At 44.3% G+C, this 20658-nt stretch overlaps 1 long non-coding RNA gene across 2 annotated transcripts; it reads right to left on the bottom strand.

Annotated features, from left to right (window-relative positions):
* Positions 1 to 5662: 5662 nt before the first annotated feature.
* Positions 5663 to 20178, bottom strand: LOC141921789 (uncharacterized). Of its 2 annotated transcripts, none has more exons than XR_012622777.1 (4): positions 20044 to 20178; positions 17203 to 17262; positions 9655 to 9716; positions 5663 to 5907 (listed from the first exon to the last, which is right to left on the bottom strand). It is a non-coding gene; the product is annotated as an uncharacterized LOC141921789 (long non-coding RNA). The 2 variants fall into 2 exon arrangements; XR_012622778.1 differs by having other exon boundaries at positions 5852 to 5989.
* Between the last annotated feature and the right edge of the window lie 480 nt (positions 20179 to 20658).

Here is a 20658-nt window from a genome sequence, read left to right as displayed (position 1 = left end):
CTAAAAAAAAAGCTGACCAGGTTAGTTAAGGATAAGTGCTTGACAGTGTTTTTAGAAAACTGGTGTATTTAAGATCTAGTTACGTAAACTGCTTAAAGTGAAATTGTTCTAATAAAGTTTTCCTGAGGGTGGCAGTTCAGTTTAGTTCTGCCACTCTTGAGTACAGCTTTAGCCACAAATATATTGTAGATGCATATCTAAGCAGCTGAAGCCAGTCTCCTGGCAAGTATTTTGAATTAATGCACCAGAAGAAGCATAATCTTGTGGTGTAGCCTAGATGTCATCACAAATTATGCTTATCTCCACCAGAGCACCTGAGCGACTCGAGGAGGTTAAATACCAGCCTGGTACCTGGGGAGGGAGTAGTGCAATCTACAAGCACCCTCCAGAGCCTTGTCAGATCAGATCCAGATCAAACTTCCTTTCAGAGAAATGCTTGCAGTCAGACCTGAGCATTTTCCCATACGGCATTTTCACACATATAGCAGCATTGTCCATGACCTTGCTCCTTTTTGGAGCTTATTCCTGCATAACCACTGCAAGCTGAGTGACACTAAAGTCTTACGGCCCTCTTGCCATGCTTAAAGCTGTTGTCCAGGGAGGATGATAGTATGTACCTATGCGTGTTATGCATATGTATTGGTACAACATGTACTTAAAACCTGACTATTTTTCCTCAGTGGGGAAACACTCAATAAATGACAGTTATGTTTGAATGGGAATATAGTGTTCTGCATTTTCTCGTCTTTGCTAAGTCTGCTAAATGCCACGAAAGATCACATTAGAATAATTGGAGTTTGTATCTTGCAGAATTAGGTCTTTTGTGAAGCTTTGGTGATAAAAGATATATTATTGCTGGGTCTTTATTAATCTAGAGGCCTTGGTCTGTCTCTGCAGCTAATGTTCTAAAAAGCTTCTTTTATACAGTTGTATTTTGGAGCACAGTATGATTTTCTTGGAAATCTGCTTTCATTTTTCTTAAGAAAAAAAGAGACATAAAGGCAACAGCAGTCGAAGACACCACCGTTCAGCAGGAGTTCATCACTATGCAGCAGTTGACACAGAAGTCAAGATCCAAACATGGAAATAATTGCATTATAGGTACCTTCAATGGCATTGGAGTACTTAAATTCAAGTATGTGACATCTGCAAGGTACTCTGGTAGCTCCAAGTCCACAGACATCTAAGGTTTGACTGGAGAACTGCTGGGAACCTAAAATCATGCAAGCCTCCATACACCCAGAGGCATTGCCACCTTATCTGTGCTGAACACCAAAGTGCCTGTCTCAGATTTATGTCCGCAGTGGATCAGCACACACTCATGCCTAAATTCCCCCAGGATCTGTGCTGGGAAGCATGAACACCAAGTAGTCCTCAGCCCTGTACAGAAATGTCTGTAATTTTCTTCTTAAGAGTCCACTAAGAGACCTTTCATTACCTTGGCAAATGGTTCTGGCTTGAAGGGGGTGGGAGCACCTGCAGCGGGTGGGCATAGGCTGCTGCTAGGCCCTGTGTGCTTACCCCCTGCGTGGAACATGGTGCGCTAAAAAACATATCAGCAGGTGAAGAGAAATCGCCGTGTAAAAAACTGTGCCTCAGGTTCCTTGGGAAGTTGGTCTGTGCTGCTGTGTTAGCAACACCGAGGTTGAACGGTCTGCTCAGAGCCAAGAGTGGGATTCCCTAACCTGTGCTGTGGAAGACAATGCTGCTCTGTGTGCTTACATTCATATTGTATGGCACTCAAGCAAGCCCAGCCAGCTGGCCTGATAGCGGGGAACTGCTGTAGTGGGACTTCTCAGGATTATTTTCTTCTCTATAAACACATTGGGCAGTTTATAGAATCACAGAATATCTCACGTTGGAAGGGACCCATAAGTTTGTAGCACACATCAGCTTGATTTCCTCTCAAATGTGTTGCACAGTGAGAAAAAGAGCTCCCAATCATGCTTGGGACCCCATTTGTAGATATGTGCCATAGCAAGGGTCTCAACAGCTATGTTGACATTACTGAACACATCTCGTCTTAAAAGTATAACAGTATGTGGCCCAGAAAACTAAGGGTTAAAAAATAGCAATACCACAGTCCCACTGTCATCACTAAGTTTAGGCCTGTACCCAATATGCTTCCCTTACATTTTTAAAACAGTCAAAGACAGCAGGCTTTGCATTTGGATGTAAAAGTCCAACCTTCCCCTCTGCGGTCTGCAGCCTGAGCGCTGGCAGGATGTGGCGGTGGGTGACAGCCAGGGGTGAAATGTGCCCCAGGCTTCTGCAAAAGGGAAAACGAAACCAGTTCACTTCAGCAGAAGCAAGAGGAAGTAAATGGTATAAACAGTGCAAAGTAAATGATACTGCAAATTTTTGTTTTATTGCAATCCAGACTGCTAGTGATCATGCAAGCACGTATTCTAAATTGCTATGTTGATAATCTCCATTTTAAACCAAAAAAAATCACTGATTTGAGCCATACCTTGCAAGCTGCATGTATTGCTGTCAAGTCTTATGACACTTTCCTTTAAATTTAAGAAAGAAAACTAATCATCTTTACATTATTAGTTATAGATGATGGCAATAATCTTGGCCAATTAATGATGTCTCAAGGGTAAAATGCAGACAGTTGGCATTTTATCTATTTATAATAGTTTTTAAAATGGCAGTGCCATCCCTTCACTCCCACTCAACCTCTCCCACACACACTCAGCATTTTATGAGTCAGCCTGCGAAAATATCGAGAGGCTGATGTAAAGATGAGGTTTTGGAAAGTTCTTTTGTAAAGAATGCTTGAGGTGCTTTTTCTTTGCCTTCCTTTTTTCTGGCTGTGAATGGGTCATATTTCCAAGCCACTGCCTGCAGCCTGCAGTACAAGGGCAAGGTTTGCCCTAAATCTAAAATCTGAGCGTATTCTATGGTTAAGGTGAGGCTACAACAGAAATATTTTTTTGCATCAAATTTCTAAGAATGTTTCTGGATTTCATAGGACCTTTATTTTTGTAAATGTTTAGGAGTCAATAGGACAGTTCACACACAATCAAGGCATGTACGTGGCTGTGGCTATAGAAGCAAGGGGGCAATCAGTGCGAAAATCACAGGTCTCATCACTGCACTCACTATTTATGCACTTTCCCATCCCCAACAGAGGTAGTCTGTGAGCCATTCAAGCATAAAGGTCATGGTCTTGTGGCTTCATGATCACAGTAGTGATTCCATACCATTGACCAGATGATACCAAGGCTACAGCTTGGACATGCAATCATAGTCTACATACATTTGTCTCATGAGAGAGGTTTATATTACCATTTTAACTCATTAACATTACTGTTTAAAAAAAATACGCTTGACATGAGATGTGTTTCCGGTTTAAAGGTTTACTGGGGTAGTACAGGTGGGAAGGCTGCTGGGCGACATGGTCTCCCGGCTGCAGGAAGGCAGCAATCATGACAAGCCCTGAGTGAGCCTCAGGTCCTGCTGGGTGCTCAGCCCAGTCCTGCCCACGGTTGTGAGACGGGGTTCCACTCCGGGGACACTGCTGACTCTACCTGGGAAACAACCGCCTAGATCCTCCTCACTCAGCAGTCCATGGTATGGGGGCTGGGCATGCTGCCTCCACCTCCCACCACTCTCAGATGTGGCTCTTTGGGTGACTATCCAAAAAGGTAACTATCTCTGCCCTCGTTGGAGAAAGTAAAGTGTGAGTTTGTGTCTCTGTAACAACAGCAGTCCATTTAACAGGTCTCTATTTTTTTGGTTTAGTTTATATCTCCAGGGTATATCTAGGGTACATCCCTCCTTGCTCTCTTCCACCCCCTAAAGCCCAAGCAGCATAACTCTACCTGTTATGCTGCAAAATACCTCCATCTTTGCATAACGAGTAGACAAAATAACCTTCTGAGAGATCTTAGCCCATAAATCTTAGAAGAAGCTCTTGTAAAGGCATCTGATCACAGACGCCGTCCCTGTGGCTTTCCAGGTAGCACCAGGGCTTTTTGGTGGAAATTTTGCAGAGGAAGTATTGTTTCCCTGAATTTGTTCATGCATGTTACGCACCACTAACCTAGTCCTGACTGGAACATCTCCTTCACTGATATAATGGTGCAAATGACAGTATCATCTACAATTACATTTAGTAGCTTTCCAAATATTTTTTTTCTTGTCAGAGTTTGTTTCCTACAAACACAGCAAAAAGTTTAAAAAAAATCCATATAAGACATGGTTTTGCACTGGGAGTGGTGGTGAGGTGAGAGAGAGAGAGAGATGGAGAGAGAGAAAGGTCCTGCAGGGCTCTTTCTGGGTCTCAGTAAGAAAGGCCCAACAACAAATGTATTAATAAAATAGCCATTTTAATAAGACAGAATAAAGAGAGAAACATAGATGGTGAGTAATTCTTATGTCCCTTCTGGGGAGCTGGGCACTCTGCTTTTGCACAGCATCGGACAGGCCCCAGATAAATTTTCCTATGTCAGATCCCTCCAAAGAGAGGTTCCTTCTTTTTGGTCCTACAAGCTATTAAATTTCCTTACAAGAAAACAACTCTGTTCCTAAAGGATGTTTGCATGAGAACTTCTTGCTGCACTTTTAAATAAGGGCAAGACCAGGCAGGTGGCGTAATCACTGGTACCAAGTGGGAGCTGCCCGCAGGCTCCTCTGTTATAACGAGGTGGCTGCATTTCTCCCGTGGCCAAGGGATCCTGTGGCCAACGCAGGCAGAAGGCCACACTGGACGTGCGTCACGGCACAGCACAGGCCTGGGACTGCTCAGGTTCACTGTGATGTGGATGACCGATTCCTCAATGTACAGCGGTCTTCTGGTCAGAATCACTACACAGGTGCTCTCAAATCTTCAGCTTATTCCTTCTAACAAGCTGCTAAACTACTTCTTGGCTCATCTCTGAAATGAAGTCATTTAATGGTGGTAACGGGAAAAAAAATGGGGAAGTACCTTCTGTTGTTGTTTTCAAGTAGAGTAACTGGTCTTTTGGAAGACTTGGGTGTTTCACATGTTGGAGCGGAGCCTAAAAACTGTCCCAAGGGGAATTTTGCTAAATGCAAATTTTCTGTTATGGAAGAACTATATCATATCACATAGAGTTAGGATATTAATAGGTACCTAATCCTGCTGGGTGTCATGTCCTGTTTCTGTGCCTTCCTATTCTTACAAAGACATAGTCGTTTTCCAATTTTCAAAGCTGCCAGGCACTCTAATGTCGGCCCACGTTATACTGACTTGTGCACTTCTTTTCCACCCTGTCAAGTCTAAACTGTTGATTCACTGTCCGTGAAGCAGACTGAAGAAACTGTGGTTACTGTCGGGGAGGAAGTCTCTAGCAGTGGCAGGGACACAACTGAGTTTTATTTTGTAATATTCGCTTGCTTTAGTCCAAAAGAAGACGTGCTCTCTCCTGCAGTGTCCTGCCTTTGCTCTGCAGAAATTTCATTTCCTACATGGTAGAGCAAATGAAGCAAAGAGTCTAATTCCCAATCTTGCTTCTTTTTCTTATCACTGTTCTCACCATATGACAAGATCCTTGTGAAAAAAACCCAAAGAACATTTAATTAAAGGTTATCTTCCACTTCACATACATACACAAGGAACCAAATTAAGGCTGCATGGAAGGTGTCGTTTATAATTCTAGAGTGTTTAACATCAGTCTAGAGCATGTTATGTAAGTGCTGTATGTACGAGCTTTTACACATATTGATAAGCATTATCTCCATATCAATAACATTTATACATACAAGTCCTCTGTGAGGAAGATGGATAAGGAGAGTCTCACTCCGGATCCATGTATGAGTTGTTCCTGGTAGCACACTCCATCCTCCCTCTTTGAAATGGCTTGTGCTCAGTTATTTTGGCAGGATCTTGGTGGTGCAAATGCAGATGGCAGAAGGACAGCAGCAACCTGAAAAACACTGTTGTCCAAGCTTGTATGGAGCTCCATGGAAGGCAGGCAGAGCACTTGTCACCACTCCTCTCCAGACTTGCAAAGGCTTGCTACAAGACAGAGGTAGCAACTGAGCTCCTCCAAAAAAAGTAAGATATCTTTTGCAATAGCAAATATTTATCAAGCTAAATATGTAACTCCTCACAACCTGCACATACAAGTCCAGTTTGATTCATATCATCCTTATAGCTGAACTAAGTCATGGCAAAAGGCAGGGAAAATTCTTCAGAAGAAGAATGATTTTGGTATGCTTAGAAAACTGGTAAACTTAGAAATGCATTTAATTCTTTTCTCTGTGGATACACAACGGCTTTTAGAAGCAAGTGTAATGTTTAAACACAACCCGTCTGATCCAGTGTCACTAATTGCATCTTACTGAGCATCACCAATTGACAGCTGTTTGCTCCTAAATCCTTTTTAGAGCTTTCCATTCTTAACATTTTCTATTAGCACAGTACTTAGGCCTCAGACAGTGCAGGTCCAGCATAAATAATATGTAAACTGGATGCAAGCTGTGTTTTCCTTCCAGTCCTCAAGGTTTAGAGGACAAGATGATAAAGAGGATAATGTTTTCCTACTTTCCACTTGAAGTTGCTCGTAGGGATAAAGCTGCTGCACTTCGATTATTTTTCTACTTCCATTTTATGTAACTTCCACAATTTTGTAGGTGTCCTTCATCTTTCTATCTTTTTCTGCTTATTATAGCCTGGTAATCTTGTGGAAGCAAGAAAACGGTCTCTCCAACTTCTTTCTCCTTGCAGAACAAAGCATTTGTTCACCGTGGCTTTGCACCTCACAAAGATGGCAAAATGATGTACAATTATTGCTAGATCAGAAAAGGTGTTTGTGCTTGGTTTGCACAATAACAGGTGATTACACCAAGTGCAAACTGCTGTACAATTAAGCCCAGTGTTCCTAAATATATGCAGAGCTAGAAAGGGTAAGTTTTACTGGAAGTTTTCCAGCAGAAAGTTTGTTGAATGTCTCAATCAGAGCTGTAGGATTGGGCTCAGCATATTCAAAGCAGTTTGAATCTTTCAAGATCACATCTTTTTTCCATTTCCAAACCCGATGGTTTCAAATCATCACATTCCACCATAGCTGAAGTGATTTATATGTCTTAGCAGTGCTGCAAACTGCAGTCTTCTAACCTGGAACTTTCCCTGCAAGGTATTAATGCTCCCCAATGATTTCAAATCACTTCACACACTGTAAAAAGGGCTATGTGATCAACACCCTTAAAAGCTTCTTATGTTTGGCAAAGATTTACATTTAAATCCTAGGCATGTAGACAGCTAGGCTGATACAAACCACAAGTTGTATTATTTTGTAAATTCGAATGTGAAAGGTATTTCCCAAGCTTTTTGCTCTATCATTCGGCTAAACGTGTCAGAGTCTGTAAAATTACTCTCTGCTGCTTCACTTCAGCAAGTTCTAGTAAAAAAGTCAAGAAAACTAGTGGGATTTTTTGGGCATAAAATGCAAATTCTTCCACTATTATATTACACTTCCCTAAACTATATACTGTCTCTGTTTCTCACCTCTCCTTTTTCGTCTCCATGGGCTGTACAGAATTGCCTGTTTAGCACAAGGTATTGTTTATATAGACAAAGGGGTGGCTCTGAGACCATACAAAGCAGATCCAAAGCTGCATTCAGGGATTAGAGTAAATCCGCTGTATTTCTGCCTCCTCCTCCCTTTCTATGATCTGGTAAAATGAGGGGACATAGACTAAAAGCATGTAAGGTTGAAACAGTGGGTGTTGGTTTGTTGGTTGGAAGCAGATGGACCCTCCAGATTTGTTGCCAATGGATACAAAGGCATTTGCACAGGTGGAGTTAGAACAGTCCAGTGTGGAAATTCTCCTGTTCTGCTTTTGTTTTGAAATGCAGAACAGGCTATCCTTTTACTTTCTGGAAAGAAAAGGGCAGAGCTTATTGCTTTCCCTAACCAGTTGCAAGCACAAAACCTGTCCTCTCTATCCTTGTGCACATGAACACCACCTTCACTCATGTTGGGTCTGTCTGGAGATGGACTCCTTCAGCCACCATCAAATCCTTGTCTCTTCCTCATATTCCTTCTGGTCTACCACACTTTTGTTTCCCCATACAGCTGGAGTCCCCACTGGTATATGTAACCTTAGAACTATGGTAAGCTCTAATTGCTGGACCAGCGACTTCAGCCTCTGAACCCTTCTTTCCTTTTCTCCCAGCATCCTAATACAATGTCCTCCTTGAGACTATGTCTTGATTTCGACCAGGATGGATTGGAGTATTTCATACCATGTGATGTCATGCCCAGGGATTTAGACGGGCGGGCTCTCCTCTCTCGAGCACGTGGTCTGCTCGTCGGGTCTTGTTGTTGCTGTGGGGGGGGCGGTCGCCGCGCTCGGTAAGGCACTGCTGCATTTTACCCGTTTTCTTTTTGGACTCACTATTGTTACTGTTGTTCTCTTGTTATATTTAGTAAATTCTTTCTTTTTATTCAGCCTACGAATTCTCTTCTTTTTGTCCCTCCCCTATTTCACCAGAGGGGAGAAGGGGAGGTGAATGGCTGGCCACGTGGTGTCTGGCTGCCGGCTGAGCTCAAACCTCCACAGACTAGTATCTTGAATTTGGATCAGCAGAGTTTTGCCTCTGAGCTAGTAATGTCCACAGGGACCTACTCCTTGGTATTAGCCCTCCTTAATGTAATGCCAAATCTGTGTGTTTGCCTTGTCCCATCAAACTGGGGCTGAATTCTGCTGTCAGCACATCACTGCCACATCACTATCAATCCCTTTCAAGGGTATAATGGAACGGCAATATCAGCTACGTACAATATTTGTGGTGCAAAGAGCAAAGCTTTTTTGTTAAAAGGATCCCTTCCTGAGTATGTGGCTAGGGGATTTCAGCGCCATCCCTGAGAGCAAACAAGCTGAACCACTCTTTCGTAGCACAGAGAATTACTGCTGTGTTAGTAGGATAAATCAACTGTCAGCCCCCCCAGAGAGCTAGGTTTGGCCAAGCATCTTGTTTTCTCTGCTAAGTTTTATGCTGGGGGTTATTTATTTATTATATTTCCTTTCTTTGTTCTGTTGAGAGAGGAAAGGGCTGCAGGCTGAACAATACCTGTGTGCTTATTTCAAGACAGGCAGTCTCATGGGCCTACAAGCTGTGAGTCTATAGGATGAACTGAGTTACAACAAGAGGAGCATGAAGTTTGTATTGGTCTGCCTTTGAAAAGGACAGTCAGCTATGGGACCTGTGAGGCATCTATTGTGATGCCTCTGACTTTAAGGAAAGTCCAGGCTATTGGTTTTATTTTTTAATGAGAAGCTTTTAATCTGCACCTGTGTTTCTATGCACACATATGAAATGTGGAACACTAAATGGAAATGAACCACTGGCTGATCTTCAAAGCTTGTCACTGTTGTTTTTAGTGCCTGCTATTTTGCTACTATAGAAGCAACCAGAAGTCCCTAGAACTACCGCATGGGGATCCTTGAGACCCCAAATCCTCTCAACAAACAGAGAATAAGTTACAAGAAGCCAAAAGTTAGGAAATGCAACGTGCTCCTGGCAAAGAGCAGGGTCCTGCTGCCCATGATGGTCCATGGGACATCAGAACAGGTTGGCTGCTGCTTTCCCCTGTTCCAGAGAAGCCAGCTTGAGCGGGAAATAAGTTTTGTTGCCCGAGAGAAGCAGGGTGAAAGTAAAGTGGAGTGTTTGGATACCTGTTTCCTGGTCTGTGCACTGGCCTCAGCTCTTTCTGTGATAGCTTGATGACTCGTTTTTCCTGTAAGTAAGATAAGGGTAGTAGTATTTACTTTCTTGGCAAGGTGAAATGATGATTAATTGGTCTTTGTTTTTACAGTCTGATGTACAAAGTGTGATTAGTTGCAGTGTGTGCATGCATCCGCTGGGGCAGGCCATCTTCAGGCTGCTCTCAGCAGAAGCAGCTGCTTTCAACCCTTCCTGAACCAGGGAGGGAGGTGCCTGGATTTTTCCTTCTTCAGTCCCACACAAAGGTGGTTGTTTGTCTTTTACCTGGAGACTTAGTGCAGATGTGGGTGTTTTGAAACCACCTTGTTAACTGTTGCCCAGATTCTGGGCTGGCTCTGTGCGTCGTGGTGAAGATCCAGTGGACGTGAGCTGGCAGGTGTAGGTGGCAAATTGTATTACAGGTTGCCCAGGAACATCATGCTTGTCCTTCAGTGAGGACAATGCTTCCTATGAAGGCAAATTTCAATCTAACTGTAACAATATTCTTTGAATATAATGAAACATATTACAAAAAGATTGCAATGACAACAAAATAAATCAGCACAGCAGTTAATGAGAAAACCCTACAGGCCGTTCATGCATACACTCCCATTAACTGGTCTTCATTTTGTAAGTTCATTTTTTTTCCTGTTTCACTGCAAAGGATTTACAGGACTAGACATTAAATCTGTTTGACTTTTGTAACAGAGTAGTGAACAACACTGCAGTCTAAATCTAAACTCAATACCTGACAGAAGTACTCTTGCTCATTAGAGATGAGGGAACTTAGGAAAAGAAAAAGCTCAGTTCTTCCAAGAAACTTCAGCTATTCTCAGTGTTTCCAAAGACTGAACATCACCTTCACTCTCTCTGCTCTTTTGATCATGTGCCTGGGGCTATCCTCCATAAATTCTCTATGGATTTGCTAGAATTGCTAGAGTTCATGACATCCTTACAGGTTCCAATGGCAGCTTCTCTTTTCTGTAGTGCAGAGTTCTGTACTATAGAAAAGAGGGAAGGAGCCTTAATGATCTACCCCAGAGCCCACAGCCTCACTGGAGAAATCAAGGAATGATGGTAAATTAGATAATGAAAAAGACCTCTCAATTTTTTTTCTAATTCCTCCTTCCTGAATGGTAGCAGATTTTTTGCTGCTAGAAATTACATATATACTACAATTTCATTATTATCGTTTACACAGAGCTCATGCATGTTTCCTGGTGTGAGAGTTTGTGATACACGATCCACTTTTTGTTTGGGAGTTGAAAAACATACTTCTACTTCTTACAGCAAGAGAGACCTTTTAGCCTGTGACAGGAATGGCGAGGGGGTCGAGTCTGGCAGTAATGGCTGTGCCAAGCAGAGATGCTGTTGGCATCTGTGTACCACCTTTGTGTTAAGCTATTTATCACCTCTACCCATCCCCATCTTGCCCACATCATCCTGAATGTTTCTTGTGGCAGAAGTGTACTGAATTGTTGCCTAATGGAGTCTGCTCCTGAAAATCACCAACCTCAGATGCTCAAAGCAGCAGCCAGGCTCAGAGTAACAAATGCCCTCACATTAATGGTATTTTTTTACGGTGAAGAAAGTACATTGGGGGTTGTATTATCTTCTCCTTTTTGAGCTTTCAGATTGCCCTGAGAGGTTTTTTTTCAACTTTTCTCTGAAATTATCCAAGGCAGACTCTGTTAATTTGATGTTGTGCCCGGCAGTGGAGACTTTGAGAGAGACCTCAAGGTGCAACACTCATTGCCTGGAGGGTACCTCTGTGCAAGCAGCCCAGGAGGACCAGCGTATCTGAGAGGGTGGAGATAAAGCCAAGCATAAGTTACAGTGTGAATAAGCACAGGGAAGGTGGTGCTGGGAAAATCTCCTGGGATCTTGATGAGCTGAGCGCTGGCAGCTGGCCATGCCAGACCCCCTTCTGAGAAGCTGTCTCCAACTTGCTGGTTTCTGCCTTGTTCAAGGAAACAAGATTTTGTACATTATTTGTAAACAAGTGGAGCTGTGTCAAAGACACCCACCTCTCTTATAATTAATTTCTCTTTCTAACAGAAAATGACTACAGAAACTTGAATTTTGCCTAAGCATTAGGGTTAAAATACAAAAAGAAGAGGAACAGTAATTTAAATACACAAGGTGTGACTGGTTCTCTTCAGGCATCCTGCAAGACTAATTTTCTTTTCCTCCTTACCCCCTACCTGAGGCACCCATTGTCTATAATGCAGGATTCACTCAGGAAATTAATTTCTTTTGGAAGTCATCCTTCCTTGGTATTTCTAATTATTTTAATTTTTTCCCTTGGAACTTTCCATTTGCAGGAAATATTTATAATTTCTGAGTTTGGTATGATTAGAGTCAAAACTGAATTAAAAAAAAGGCTACTTGTCCATGAAGTGGGAATATGGCCTTTTCAGACAAGAGTACTCCTGAATTACTGCATGCATTTTTGTATAATTTCAGGATAGCATTCTGAGGCTCTTAGAAGTTACTCTGTAATGCATACTGCTGGTGATTTTTCAGTGTAAAGCTTGACTTCATCCATGGATTTCAAAGCATTTTACAAAGGACAGCCATATCATGGTCCTTCTTCTAATGAATGGGAAATTTTAAACTAGAGAGAGAGGATGATTTGCTCAACATCACACTGTAAGCATGTGCTATGGCTGGGAAGAGAAGGCGGATCACCTGGAGGGAAAGTCAATATTCACAAAAAATAGGCATCAGTCTCCATCTCTGTATCTCAGCATGAACTATCAGTTAATTGGCTGTGTACATGATTTCGAGTCACTAATACAGGGTCTATTGGAATTGAAGCTATTTCTGAGTGACCTCTCTCAAAGTTTCATTTATTTGGGGGTTTTATTACTGTATTTACAGCATCCCATTTGTCTTGTTTTGTTGGTCTGTAGAAGAACAGAATGTACTATTCTGCAGACACCTGAGTCTATACAAAGAATGACAATCGGCAGATAAAACTAGAAAAATATGAAATAACTAAGCTACCTTTGGCATCTACTGACTCAAGTTAGATTAGTAGAGAGAGAAAGGTCAAAGTACTGGCAAATTCCTCCTCTTAGCTGGAGGGAAGTGAGCAGAAATCTCAGAGGCAGAAGTACATTCTTCAGTGGGGAATTTTGACTGACAATATAATAGACTGAACTGGGAGAAGAAAGAGGGGAAGGACAATCTCCATTGATGCAAGCTAAATGTAACTGCCATAGCTATAGGAAGTCAGTTTTGTCTCTGTTTAATATTATTGAAAAAGGTTTGGAAGTAAACCAGTTGGTTGAAAAATTAATTTAGAAACAAATAGTTGAAAGAGATCTGTGAATGACATCATAGAGGCTAAGAAAATATTTTCCGAGTTTAATTTCTCATTTTTTTGCATTGCTTTCATACAGCTGCAAATGAAATACTCCTGAAAGCAAATGACTAAGGCCTTGATCCTCAGTCTTGGCTTCAAAGGCCTAGTGACATTTAGTAAGCAAATTTTCTGTTCTTTCCTGTGCCATCAATTCATTATGAACTCAACAGCAACACCCTCTCCTCTCCTCTCCTCTCCTCTCCTCTCCTCTCCTCTCCTCTCCTCTCCTCTCCTCTCCTCTCCTCTCCTCTCCTCTCCTCTCCTCTCCTCTCCTCTCCTCTCCTCTCCTCTCCTCTCCTCTCCTCTCCTCTCCTCTCCTCTCCTCTCCTCTCCTCTCCTCTCCTCTCCTCTCCTCTCCTCTCCTCTCCTCCCCTCCCCTCCCCTCCCCTCCCCTCCCCTCCCCTCCCCTCCCCTCCCCTCCCCTCCCCTCCCCTCCCCTCCCCTGTGGTCACAGCAAAGCCAAGGAACAGGCTCTGCTGGCTTCAGTGTCTTTGTAGGGCTGAGATGTACAGCAGGCTCTTCTTTGGCATCCACTCATTTTTATCAGGCATATCTGACCCATATGCTAAAGCACAAAATTCAGTGGGTGTCAATAGCACGGTAGCAATTCACTACCTGGTGTTATCTAATCATACCAGTCCACATCTCCTGTGAGTCTGCAGAAAAAAACCCCAAAAGCTCACACAGACCTATAAGCTATTCTGTAAGAAATTTAAAGCCTGGAATATGCTTTTCTGTAAAATATACTTACCCCTTGCCATAGTTATGCATGCTCTCAGAATGATCAGTGTGGATTAGCTCTTAAAATTAAACTCGCAGCAGCAGCAGCCATAACAGGGCTGTCATCAGCAGGACCCAGACTTGGTGCATGCTGAGGGGAACAGCTGGTGCAGAGAAATGAATAGCCAGCTATTGTCCTTGCACCTGGCCGGTACCGGCTCCTGCCGCCGGAGATGATAAACAGGGCGACCATGGAGATGACTGGTGTATTTTTCTGGAGAGGCATAAATTAAATGATAATTGTGGAAGAAGTATATGATGTATAAGAATTATGTATAAAGGAGATGTGTTGAACATCATTTTACCCCCACCCATCAATGAAAGCTTTTTAGCTCTCTTGTCTTAGGGACAGAAAGATGTATGGGGAGGTCCTTTCACAAAGTGGAAAGATGGGGAATAGCCAGATCAGGGAATGCAAATGAGTCTCCCAGCACACTGGACGAGACTCTAATCCTCATTATGCTTTGTGGACACAGCAGTGATTTTGATTGTTGCTTTTGTTAGCTAAATGCAACTGAGACATAACTTGTACATGAGGCCCATCTGTTTGTAAGAGCAAGGATGGTGGGAGAACAGCAAGTGCTGAACTCAGCCTGCCCTGATACTACAGCGGAGAGCATACGCAATTAATACAAACATCAGCGATGTCTTCAGACATGAAATATGGAATAACCAACCATTATCACCATGCATGGCTTTACCTTGTGACTGGGAAGGGGCAGGTAAGCCTGCTGCACTGGCTGTGCTCAGGAGGCTGGAGAAACCCTGTGCCTGTGCTACAGCCGCAACTGCCCTGGTCCCAGTACTGGGAAATAAGGTCTGGGGTGGCGGGAATGGTTTTCAGCACAAGCTGAGCATCATGCTCATGCTTTGCTGGAGTCAGGGCCTTCATTTTTGATCATTAGTGCTCAAACTCACTTGAGAAAAAGGGATTGCACACACCACTTTCCTTAATTTTGTGTACAGCTCTGCAGTGCTTTGCAGTTTCACTATCACAGATGTCTAAACCAATCTTCCCATTCAAATGAGTAATAGCAATTAGTAATAGCAAAACCTGTCTCCTGAGATCTCATTATAAATTCCCAGACCCAGGCGTTTACACTTAGTGATAGCGGGAGACCGATCGCTCCCCTCAACGAAGGAGACAGATCCCAGGGACGGAAAATGCTTCCCCACTGGATGTTTGGAAACTCAATCCAGTTTTTCAAAAGTAAACACCACAAAAGTGATATGAAGACTTCTGCATGCCTTCTCCTTCGACAACTGTTGCTATACCACCTTCCTACAGGCGCCGAGAAAACTTGCCCGTGTGTTGCTTGGGGCCTTTGCAAAAAATAGCATCCATTATTCAAAGAGTGAGTAACAGCTCACAGATTACATGTTGTGTTTCCTTTTTTTGTTAGGAAATGCCTGGAAGAAATGCTAACAACTTCTTTGCAGTAAACACTCATAGAGAACTGGAAAAATTTCCAGGTTGTGGATAATTTTGTGTTTTGCAACTTCCCACAAAACAGAAATTTTTCACAAACGCATGATATTTCCTTTGAAAATCTGTGTACTGCCTGTCATCTCAGCAATAACTATGTGCAATTGATATAACTTCCTTTAACTTCATCACCTACTCACTTCTGAACAGCAGCAGTGAAGGTAACAAATGCCACCAATTTTCTCTCAGTAGCTGCAAAAGCTTCGAATGTGCTGCTCGGGAATCAAAGCTCCCAGGACTTGAAAAATCCTTGGGGCTTTGCAAGGATCTGCATTCAGCCAGTTGCCACAAATAATTTCTGTGCTGAGGTGCTCACGTTTTCTGATTAAACCACTTTTCCCTGGCAAACTTCACTGACCAACTGTGACAAGAACAGCCTGCTTGCCATTATTCCACATTAAGGACAGAGAAAGATGCGTCGGGAAACCCAGCTTTTATTGCCTTAAGAATGGGAAGGATTCATGTAACACTACTTAGGAAAAATTATAAAAGTGACTTGTAGGACCAAAACTACTTAGAGTGAGTGCGCTGAAGAACCAAAGTCCCTTCATCTCCTGCTTTCTGCGTTTCAGCCAAAGCCATTGAGGAGAGGGGAGCTGTGGCGCAGATGTTCTCGGGCACTCAGCTAGGGGCTTTAATAACAGGGAATAGGAGTCGAAAGACCACTGTGGCACCAGTGGAAACCACAGATGGGGACCACAGAGGGAGAGGACAAGGGACTCATCTCTCTTCTGAGAGAGGATTTTTGAAAGATAACTGGAGCCCAGAGGTGAGTTTAATCATCTTAAGTAGCTGAGTGAGCAGCAACCTGTTATCTGGGTGACAGTAATAACTAGCAATAAAATAAACCACTCAAAGTAGTCTATTTTGTCTCCCACAAAATATATATTATTTCTCGGTTATGGGTAGTTTTATTTGATCAGCTTGAACTTGGATTTGAATAACATTTTAAAGTTGTGCAGGAGAACTGCAGAGGTCTGAGTTTGAGTTTTCACTGTTTTAATCTCATTCTTTCTTTTTAACCCTATGCTTCCATAAAAGTACCTAAATAGAAAGTTTATAATATAGGATATTTTTATTAGGTATTTCAGATGGGAAGATCCCAGAAGGATTCACAACCTCTTCCCGTTAGCTCGCTCTCATGCTTTTTGACAGCCATGGAGTGGAACATGGCGCACTCTCTCTCTGCCAGCAATTTAAGTAAAATGGCACTGTTTTATCTACTCCCATTTCTTCCCAATTGAGTCTCTTTTCAGAGTATGACCCTGATTTCAAGTGTCTAGTCTGTATCCATTGAGAAAATGTTGTTTGCTCCTATACCATCATACCGATTAGGTGCAGTCATTTATTTCTCTTATTGATGCTTTCAGCTCATTTTTTAACATCAAAGGAGATTACACCAAGAATGAAATACTGGCCAATACCCATAAAACCAAAATATAGTGCTTATGGGAATTTTTCTTCTCTGTAGAAAACGGTCTTAGTACATTTTCTCAAAGTCTCTTGATGCTTCCCACATGTATCTCTTTTGAAGTATACAAATGAGGTGTCTTTTATGTTTGAAATAAAAATTTAGTGAGACTGATCAATTTGTGAACATCTGCAAATTAAGTAAGCTAAGGTCAGCTTACTGGCACCAGTGCTAGCCCTTTGTATAGGGAAAGAAATAAAATATATATATATATAAAAAAAGAAAACATAATAATAAAAAGCTGAGAAAGGTGGCTTGTTTTGCTAAACCTTCCTTGTTTATTTATTAAAGGAGGAGATCATCTATTCTTATAAAGGAGCTCCTGAGAAAGTATGGTCAATGGAAAAGATCTAGGTGTGAACAGAAATCTGATTAAGTTTTTCAAAATTTGTGTGAATAATGTAACTACTCACCTGGCTTTTAAAATAACTCATTTCAGAGAGGAATGGTCACAACTACTCTGTGCGCAATACCTAGAAAGAAAAAGAGATGCTTATTTCTGAGTTACAAAAAACAAGGCTTCTACAAAGGACTGGACCATGGAGAGAGAAATTGCAGTACTGGTTGGCGTGGACTAATCGCACTTGTCAGAAAGATGCATCTCCAGGACAAGTCCTGGCTGATGATGTGCAGTAAGGACCTTGCAGACCCAAGCAGAGCCATCTCGCTTCCATGGGACAGGGAATGAGAGGGCCTTCGTGGAGAGGCTGGTGGAGGCCCCTCACCCTCACGTGGAGGGATCCTCATGACCCCACAATCGACCAGGAAAGTGCCTGCACCAGGGGACTGTGGCAGTCTTGTTCCCCTGCCAGATCAGGCAAGGGAAATTAGGCAGCATGCATGGTAGCATCAAGACAGTTGAGATGAGTTTCCCCTGTCCAAAACTAGTATCTACCTTGAGACTTCTTCTGCCCAACACGCCTGCTCCTAATCACTACTCTGCCAGAAGCTTGTCCTAGGTCACCAACCTGGCTCATGGATGGCTCACAGGTGTGGGAATCCCTGCATTGCCTAGACAAAGGCCACTGTCTGTGCTACTCCCTTTCTGAGGCCATAGGGGGTTTTTGTGGTGCTGACCACAGACACACCCTTAATGATGCCCTGTTTGTCTTTACCAAGTCAGCTTAGAGACATCATAGCACTTCAGAGAGGAAATTTCACCTAGGACCTCTCTTCAGTCCTCCTGCTCCTACTCACAACCCTTGTCTCCTTAACTGACATAGGGCTTTGGTTCAGTAATTTTTGCCAGATGGCTACAAATCTGTCCTTGGCAATGTTAACAAGAGGCCTTTCATTTGGATATACATTTAGTAATGGTGCTTTGTACCCATAGAAGGCTTGCCACTACTTCTTTAAGTAGATCTGAACAAGGAAAGCCCGAGAGGCAGACTACTCCTCTGTGTGAGCCAGTAGGCAGTTGTCACACTTGTGGAAGATTTTTTTCACCCCCAGAACATTATGGCAGATCTCCATGACTACTGAAACCGCCATTAATTACTTGATCTCTGCATGTATTTCTATGATTTCACCGCGAGAAGGTCTCACTTAAACATGGCACAACCCTCGCAGAGAGCAAAGGCTGACTGGACATCACCAAGACTTGACCTTGCAAACCAGGAAGCTTAAATTTTGCAAAACTGATGTTTGAGATGTTACACTTTTGTACCCAGCCACGGTAATAAGCAGTTACTCCTCCAACTCCTCTGATGCATGGTAAGCATCTACTTTCTTGCCCATCTGGACCAACACTCCACACCTACTCCAGACATAAGAATCAGGCAGCCATGGGGTTTTCACTATTTTATAGGAACATGAAGACTTGAAAAGATTTCCTTTGGAGGTCTGACCCCATGTTACTGCAGGCAAGCACATTTATGAGCCTGTAAGCATGGTAGTGGAAGGGATCTTTTTTTTTTTTTTTGTCTTGGAAACCTAAAGAACTGGGGATGAAATCTGATCTTGCCAAAATAAATGGAAATTCTGGGATCAGGATTTGCCCAAACTTGTGGCCTCAGAAATTGGCCACACTTTCTCTGTTCCTCTGGTTTCTAGACAGAAATGCGATTTTGAAGATTCAAAGCTGTGAACTAAGGTAGGCAGGACATTTAGCTACGGGAATGCTGACGTACTGAAAAGTACATAATTTCAGAAGGTTTCCACCAACACGAGAAACTGTTTTAAAATCTCTCTACAATGTCGATGTCTGCAGACAAAGAAACTAGGCCATGTGACTCCAAACTTCTTGTGATAGCTGCTTCATGAGTATTTGAAAATACAGTGGCTAATTTTCTTGGAAAACTAAGGCCCCAGCTACAGGTACAAGACAATACAGGATGTATGTTGTTTCTAATAGGAAGAAATTTGGGAACTGTTCCAGGCAAACAATTTGGCCAGTCACCGTAGATAAATTGTAACTTACAAAATGTGGCACCTTCCCGTCAGACAGGCCTCACTTACTGCAGGTTTTCAGCTATCCACTTTGACTTGATCTCTAGAACCCAGACAGCTCATACAACCTCTTGTCCTCCCAGCCTGGCTCAGCCACAGAGCGCTGTAACCGCTCTATGAAGGCACATTCTTGCACGCCTGTGTGCTGCTTCTGTAAGGAAATCACGGAAACCTAATCTGCAGGATCTGGGTCAGAAGGATAAAAAGTTAATTTACGTGCAAGGAAAAGCTTGCCAGACTCAGAGTAACTGCTCAGCCCGGGAGTTGGCACGCCGTTCTTTCAGCAGGTTGTACTTTTTATTCTCAAGTTGGATAAAGTTGTAGGTACCATCCTGAGTGCACCGGCAGGCGACACTTTGGAGCCGGGACCCGCTGCTCGTCGGCCAGGCGAAGGCATGTCGCGAGTGCTACTGTGCTGCAGCTGACTGGCAGCATCTCTCCTCCCCGGCTGCGGGAATCCCGGGAATATTCGTTCCCTGTTTTCCGCAGTGCCTCCCGCCGAGGCCGGACTCCTGCAGAAGCCCGGGCAGCTGCCCCTCCACAACGCCTCTGTCGAGGCGCGGCGGCTTCCAGCTCAGCCCCAGGCGGGCGCCAAGGTCTGACAGCTTTCACCTAACTCCTATCCTGAAGGTTCACCCCCGCTACCGCTCACCCACGGAGCCACCCCTACCAGGAACCACACGAGATGAAAAAAACTCACGTCCGGGCTGTAACGTTGTAAGGCTTTTCGCTCCTTAACCCGCCCCCCCAAACACGAGAATGCACTATTTTTATTTCCTCCCCCCCCTCCCCTTTTATTTCTGCACCTTCAGGTGACATTTTCCAGCCGTTCCCCGCTGTTTGGACATTCACACCGCCTGGGATGCCGAGGGGGGAGCCCAGCCCCGACCGCTCGGTCCGGGGCTCCGGCGAGAAGGGGGCTCCCGCCGGGCCCCCCGCTGCCGCCCGCCTCCTCCCCTCGCCCCCGTCCCACCTCCCCGCCGCTGCGCTGTCCCCGGGGCGCGGTACGGCCCACGGCGGCAGCTCCCCGGCGCGGCCGCTCGCCCCGCCCCGGCTGCGGGGGGGCCGGCTCCGGTTCCCGCTCCGGCTCCTGACGGCGGGGCGCGCTCTGTCCCCTCCCGGGAGGCGCTGCCGCCCTCCCGCCCCCGTGCCACCGGCGGGAGCGGGGCTTTCCCTTTCCCGATAAGCCCCTCCCGCTTCCCCCGCCTGGCTCAGCCTCAGCCCCAGCCCCCCCCGCTCCAACGCGCTCCGCTTCCCGCTGCCGCCCGCGCCTGCTCCGGGAGGAAGCGGGGCGGCGGCGGCGGCCGAGCGGGACACGCCTCTCGCCCTCCCCGTCCCGGCCCTCCCGGGCCCCGCCGCCCACCGCGGGCGCGGCGCAGCGCAGCGCGGCCCCGCCATGAGCCGGAGGTAGCGGCGGCGGC

This window comes from Strix aluco, chromosome 3 (genome assembly GCF_031877795.1).
Source record: "Strix aluco isolate bStrAlu1 chromosome 3, bStrAlu1.hap1, whole genome shotgun sequence".
Lineage (NCBI taxonomy): Eukaryota > Metazoa > Chordata > Aves > Strigiformes > Strigidae > Strix > Strix aluco.
The sequence above is the reverse complement of the archived record's forward strand: the minus strand, read 5'-3'. Positions and strand labels throughout refer to the sequence as shown.